General features: G+C 36.0%; 1 pseudogene; it reads left to right on the forward strand.

Moving 5' to 3' along the window:
* Positions 1–1269: 1269 nt before the first annotated feature.
* Positions 1270–2026, forward strand: LOC122563831 (large ribosomal subunit protein eL8 pseudogene; annotated as a pseudogene).
* Positions 2027–6563: the final 4537 nt, after the last annotated feature.

A 6563-nucleotide genomic window follows, 5' to 3' on the forward strand; every position in this document is an offset into this window, starting at 1 on the left:
GTGATAAATATACCAAACATCTTCTTCACTACCCTCTACTTGTGACTCTGCTTTCAAGGAACTATGAGTCTGCACTCCAAGGTCTCTTTGTTTGGCAGCAATCCCCAGGACCTTATCATTAAGTGTTTACGTGCTGCCTTGATTTGCCCTACCAAAATGCAGCACCTCACATTTAATTTCTATTAGCCTCACAAATGCCATAATTATAATCATACGCTAAAGGACGATTTTTATTTAGCAAAAGGTCAAGTGGAGAAATTGTCCATGGACATCATGAGACATTTCTTTCTCTTATCTTTGCACATGATACTCTTAATAACTTGTCAATCATTCTGAAGAGAAACATCAGGTTTTCTTAAGAAACTACAATAACAAGTTGCTTGGAAAATTCAATAGGTTCTGGCAGTATCTGTAGAGAAAAAGCAGAGTTAATGTTTCGAGACCAGTGACCCTTCATTGGAACTGATAGTAGCTGGGAAACGATGGCGTATATGCTGATGGTAGGGGTTGGAGGGGGAAGGAATGAGTGGATAGGTAGAGAGGGAGCCCAGAGAGAAAAAAATGTTAGGCAGACAAAGGTATGGTTGATTTTTGTGCAATTTAGAAACAAGCTGTTCAGTAATGTAGTAGTGAGCTGCCCAAATGATCAAGGGGAATGAAGCATTTGACAATTAGTGACTGCATTGAATGGCATAGAGCTCTTAGAGCTCTTAGGAACTTGTAAGAGTTAAATTGTGAGTTTTTTAAGGAAAGGAGTGTGGCATTGAAGTTTCTAAGTTCTTTGGAAATGCTGATTTAAAATGGAAACATGGTACTGCTGTTTGTTAAGACATTACAATAAACTTTTCTTATAGTAATTTATTTTTTTCTAAGAAAAAACAAACTACTGCAAGAAAAGTTGTGAGCCTTGACCATTTTCTCCATCCAACTGCGTTCAGGTCACACCTTAAAGATGGGAATATCAGATATGATCTATGAGCTTACAACATACAGTAGGTATGAAAGAAATATGTATTCCAGCATGCAGTTTCCGCTCAATTGTACTGGCTATTCACTATAATTCAGCCAAAATCGCTGTGATCAGCGCAAGAGATCACAGAATTTTAAATGCAAATTCTGTTCAATGTAAATCAATTTATTGTTTTTCTCCCAGATGATTTAATGATGATTTGAAAAATTCTGCTAATTTTACTTTTTTGTATGTCTTTGAGGAGGTTTGAACAATTAAGCTGAAGCTTTTGGGTACAAGAACAGTAATAAACTATTGCCATGCAGAAAGGAAAGAAAGCCAAGAACAAGAAGGTTCCCCACCCTCTTCCATTGTAAGGAAACATGAGATGAAAATGGTCATGAAACCTTTGTTCAAGAAGAGGCCCAAAATCTTTGGGATTGGTCAGGATATTCAACCCAAGAGGGATCTGACACGATTTGTGAAATGGCCTCGGTATGTGCAACTTCAGCATTAAAAGGCCATTCTGTACAAGTGTCTCAAGGTGCCTCCAACAATTAACTAGTTCACTCAAGGCCTGGACAGGCAGGCAGCCACCCAGCTCTTCAAGCCGGTCCATAAAGTCAGGCCTGAGACTAAGCTGGAATGTCTGAGCACTGTGTAAGGCAACTGGAAGGCAGACTCTCCACCAAAGAGGCCAGCAATTCTCCAAACAGGTGGGAACACTGTCAAGACTCCAGTTGACAGTAAGGAAGCTTCACTGGTGATTGTTGCACAAGATATTGATTCCATTGTTTCTGCATACTGTCTGCTGGAAGGTGAAAGTTCCTTATAGCATTGTCAAAGGCAATGTCTCGGGCATCGAAAAACCGCCACTTGCCTTGGCCCGGCTTAGATCAACCATGAGGAAAATGGAGCAATGGCCAAACTGATTGAAACCATCCAGACAAACTGCAACATATATTTTGATGAGATCTGTATCATTGGGGCAGTGGAATTGTGGGTCCCAAAACTGTGGCTTGGATTGCAAAGCTGGAGAAGGCCAAAGCTAAGGAACTGACAACCAAACTGGGCTAACTCAATGTCCCCTCAGCTCATTGTGTATATAAGGATTGTGTATATTTCATTAAAATAAACTACTGCTGAAAAGAGGCAAATTTTGTCTCAGCTTTTCATCTTGAAATTATCAGGGCAATTCACAAGAAATATCAAACTGAAGGGAAAAAGAAACTACCAATGTATGAGTGGGAAGTGTTGATTGATTCCAAATCAACTCTGATTGAGAAAATATCAGCTGATGATGACCAGCAACTAACTGCCAAGCTTTGTTAAATTTTAAACAAGACCACTTGATTCTAATCAGTCATGGCATTGCCCTGAGAAATTAACTAAGAAATGGCTATCATCTGTTTTGTTACATTGAAAGAGGTGCAGTGTATGTGCAGTGTCTTGCTACCTGCAAAGAGGAGAACCTGCATATTAACAGTCCAACTGACAATCCCACATTGGTTTTCAGATTATGTATCCAATGTCATCTGACAAAATGTCTTTTTTCAACAATACTTTAGTTCTCTATTGCCAAGTGACTGTTTACATTGATTTTTTTTTTCATTTAAATTTTCTAAGAAATTGACTGTTGTACTCCACTGTAATTGGAAAATCATTTTGTATATTTTCTGAAATTCATCTTCAGTAATTTATGATTGGGTTACTTACTGGTGGTAGATTCAGACTATGATATAAATGCTTATATTTTGTGTTCAGCTTTTCAGCTGTGCTAATCAAACTTCATAGTTAGCACTTGTAAGTGTATCAAGGAATACTTTCTAAATCAATTTTTACAAAGTTATCGCCTATATTTTCTGCGAGCCACCTCCCTCTGGACACAACCCAACATAACCCCCACACGCCAACACATCCCACTCAACTGTTCCCAATCCCAACAATTCTGAGACCAAACTTACATCAGTGTAGAATTGTCAAAATTTGATGCAAGTAAAAATTACATCTTTGGCAATATGTAAACCAATGTGATTTTTTGTAAACTTAATGCAAATTATTTATTGCTACAATGAGCATACATCTTGAGACTTCTAAACAATTTAATAATAGTTTTCTTTTTCTAGATCTTCATCTTCTAGTAGATGTGGCATGTAACCAGGATCACTTTCAAAAGGAAGAGGATATGTGTGTTTGGGAGACAGAAACCAATCATTCTCCCCAACTCTCACCTTAGCCATTTGGTTACTTCATATTGCCTGAATGTCATACTTACTACATTATTTTATAAGCATTTAATATTCTGCTTTATGATTTATGATTTAGTTTCTTGCATTATTTTAGAAACTTTATAAGTTGCATTTAAGCTAATATTTGAAAGAACTGTTAAACAGAGCTGAAATTATACTTAAAGGCTTCAAACACCACATGTTAATAATACATTAATTGAATTATTCTTTGTCGTTTAAGTTGAAAAACAATATCTGACTTCTATAGTAAGTATCCAGCTTTCTCAATCCTGCATTTTAGTCAAATAGTGTGTAGCTTGAAACTGAGAATTTGATCTGTGCACAACATTCTATTATTAATGTAAAATAACAGCTTCCTGTACTTCTTTATCAGATTAAATAACTTTGTATAAAGAATGAAAAGTATCTTAAATATGTATTGATGCCATTTAAATGCAGCAGTAAGCATAAATGTAATCTCAACTAGAGTACTTATTGGATTATTTCCCATAGACCATATTAGAAGTATGAGAAATGAGTCAAATATACCTGCCCTTCTCTTCTGACTGCATTGTCACTGCAATGTGTACTGTATTTAGTTATGCCAGAACTACATTGAGAGTACTTATTTATCTTGCATTCTCAGAAGTTTGTAATAAAATGTAATTACATAATCACAAGAGAATCAAACTTTGTCACTTGTGTAACATCCAATCAAATGGAAATAGAGCAGCATTAGCAGAACCTGCAGGCAAAGCACTTCTCACCTTGGAAGTAGATTTATATTTTGCTTGACCTTACATGGAATAATATAAAACTTAAAAAGCAAAAAGTAAAAATATTAATTGAAAATGACATCATTAAGTAAAGTATAATTTTTCCATTAATATTGTTACAAGAATATATTCCATTTGCAAACTGCGGTGAATTTATCCTGCCTGCCAATTTTATTACATAGCAAGATTTGTCGCTAAAAGTAACTTCAATGCTATGAATATATTTTGAATGTATAAAGTAATATATGGAGGAGTATGGAACTTTCACATACTAATATTTATAGCTGTGAGTTTTAAAAACTGAAATTTTTCGAGTCAAATGATTTTACAGTATTACACAGCTGGATACTTTCTCAGCTGCAACATCATTATCATGTAATGACATTTCATATACAAGAGTTCTGGTTGCATTGAGAAGCTTGAAATTAAGAAGCAGTGGATTTTTTCATAACTTACCAATATTCTGAGGCTGTATTATATTTTTTAAAAAAGCTGGTTACAGGGAAAATCCACCTCTTGACCATAGATATTTGGTTATATTTTCCACATTTCTAGCATGAGCTTTTACTTTTTCTGCTGACTGCCACATATGGTTAAATTTATTTCTAAATATCAATGGGAGCAAGCAATTAAATGTTTTGCTTTCCAACATTGTCTTCTCTCAGTTCGACCAGGCAGTACATAGGCATGAAAAGTATAACTGCAAAACTAGATAATTGCTTTTCTGTATACCATAAAAAGTATGAAGAAAAACAGAACCATCTAGGTTATGTATTAACCTTTTAATTTCTGCTTAAAAAGTTGTATTGTTTTTATGTGATGGCCTATTTTACATTCATCATCTATTTAATATAAAATGTATATGTCAGATGTATATCAATTTTAGAATCAATTTATTGATATATTGTACAGTATTTAATTTATTTCTGTGTAATTAACAGCATATTATAAAATGTTTTACTGTTCACTTTGTACGTTTGTTTGCTTTTTATTATACACTCATCAGATCATCTGATAGTTTAGTCTGCTAAATAGTTACAAGATGTAGAATATTTTTTGAACAGTAATATATATAATAGGACAATTCTAACTAAATACTTTAGATAGTAAAGAGGTGGAAAGGTGCCAAAATGGATGTCTTAAGCTGAAACACTGGGTTAGTTCACGTTTAGCACAATATATCACCCTTTTGAAGAAGCTTAAAACAGTGCTCAGAAAGGCCAACTAGAGACTTGTTGAATAGTTAGTTTATAAACTTAAAAGTATATAAGAAAGTGTTAAATCTAATTCTTAGCACTAGAGGGATCAAAGAATATGTGAGAAAATGGGAATGGGATCCTGAATTGGATGAACAGCCATGATCCTATTGAATGACAAAGCGGGCTCAAAGGGCCAATGGTCTGCAACTGTTCCTAGTTTCTATGTTTCTTTGTATTTGACTGCTCAATTACAATTAAGATGCAGCTCACATTTTATGCCCAGCATTTAAACTAAAACCTATTCCTATATTAGTTGTGGGCATTTGCACTCCCTTTTTAGTTACCTGAAAAATATGTTATGATCTTTTTGGTTGCACTTCAGCCCCATGCTCTTGATCTTAGGGCATCCAGTGCAGAGGGGTGCAAGCATATTGGGGGACTGGCCAGGCTGGCTATAAACTGGTCCATGGAGGGGCTCATTTCTGCTGACTGCCTGCTCCTCCTGCGATTTACGTTTGAGCCCGGGTATCCTTGGAGAGAGGGTACGGGCTGTCTACCAGTGCTCTGAATGCCTTCAGGGAGAGGAGGGCACTGCGGCGGATGGAGTGCTTGATTTCCCCCTCCAATTCTATTTTGATTTAATCCTTACCTTCCCCCTTCATGTTCTTCACATTGCTTGTTATTGGGTTTGCTTATTACTGGTTCATTATCCACATGGGTCCTTTCCTGGTAGTGGAAATATTGAATAAAATTTTTGCACATGGTATCTTCACTGAATCAGAGCACTCACGCATACACACACACAAAAAAGTTATTCTTGCTATGCAGTGGTAGTATAGAGGGAAGAAAAACTGATTTATTCCAAATGGTACTGAGCTGTTTTGGAGTAAACTTGTTATAATTTCAAGCATTACTTAAAGGGATGTTAAATGATCATTGTTTCTTGGGAGTTGTAAAGTGAACTTTAGAAACATACTGGAAAACTTTATCTTGAATAATTTATCAAAATTTTAACAACATTCAAGCAGAAAATTTCATTGTAAAAGAGTGCTGTGACACTGTGCCTTATTGAGCACCTGATGGGAATCAAGAGAAGAGATGTTTGGCCATGGGCATTTCAATCAGGTCAAAGGATGGGAGAGGACATGAGGCCAGGCAAAGCAAAGACATTTGCTGCATGGGAGAGGGACTGGATTACCTTTTGATGTTTTACAAAATGAGGCAGCTTGTCATGCTTGCTATCAGTGATCAGTCAAGGGGGTGGTTATTGTGCATCACTATGTTATGTCAATTGCATATCTGCACCATGTGCCAACTGCATATATGGCAAACACACTGCATGTAAATCAAGCAAATATCCATATCTCATAACCAAGTAGAGTAGTCATCAGTCAAGTCAAGGGTAACACTC

The sequence above is a fragment of the Chiloscyllium plagiosum genome, unplaced genomic scaffold (assembly GCF_037043375.1).
Source record: "Chiloscyllium plagiosum isolate Xiang-an unplaced genomic scaffold, Cpla_swu_hap1 HiC_scaffold_31, whole genome shotgun sequence".
Classification (NCBI taxonomy): domain Eukaryota; kingdom Metazoa; phylum Chordata; class Chondrichthyes; order Orectolobiformes; family Hemiscylliidae; genus Chiloscyllium; species Chiloscyllium plagiosum.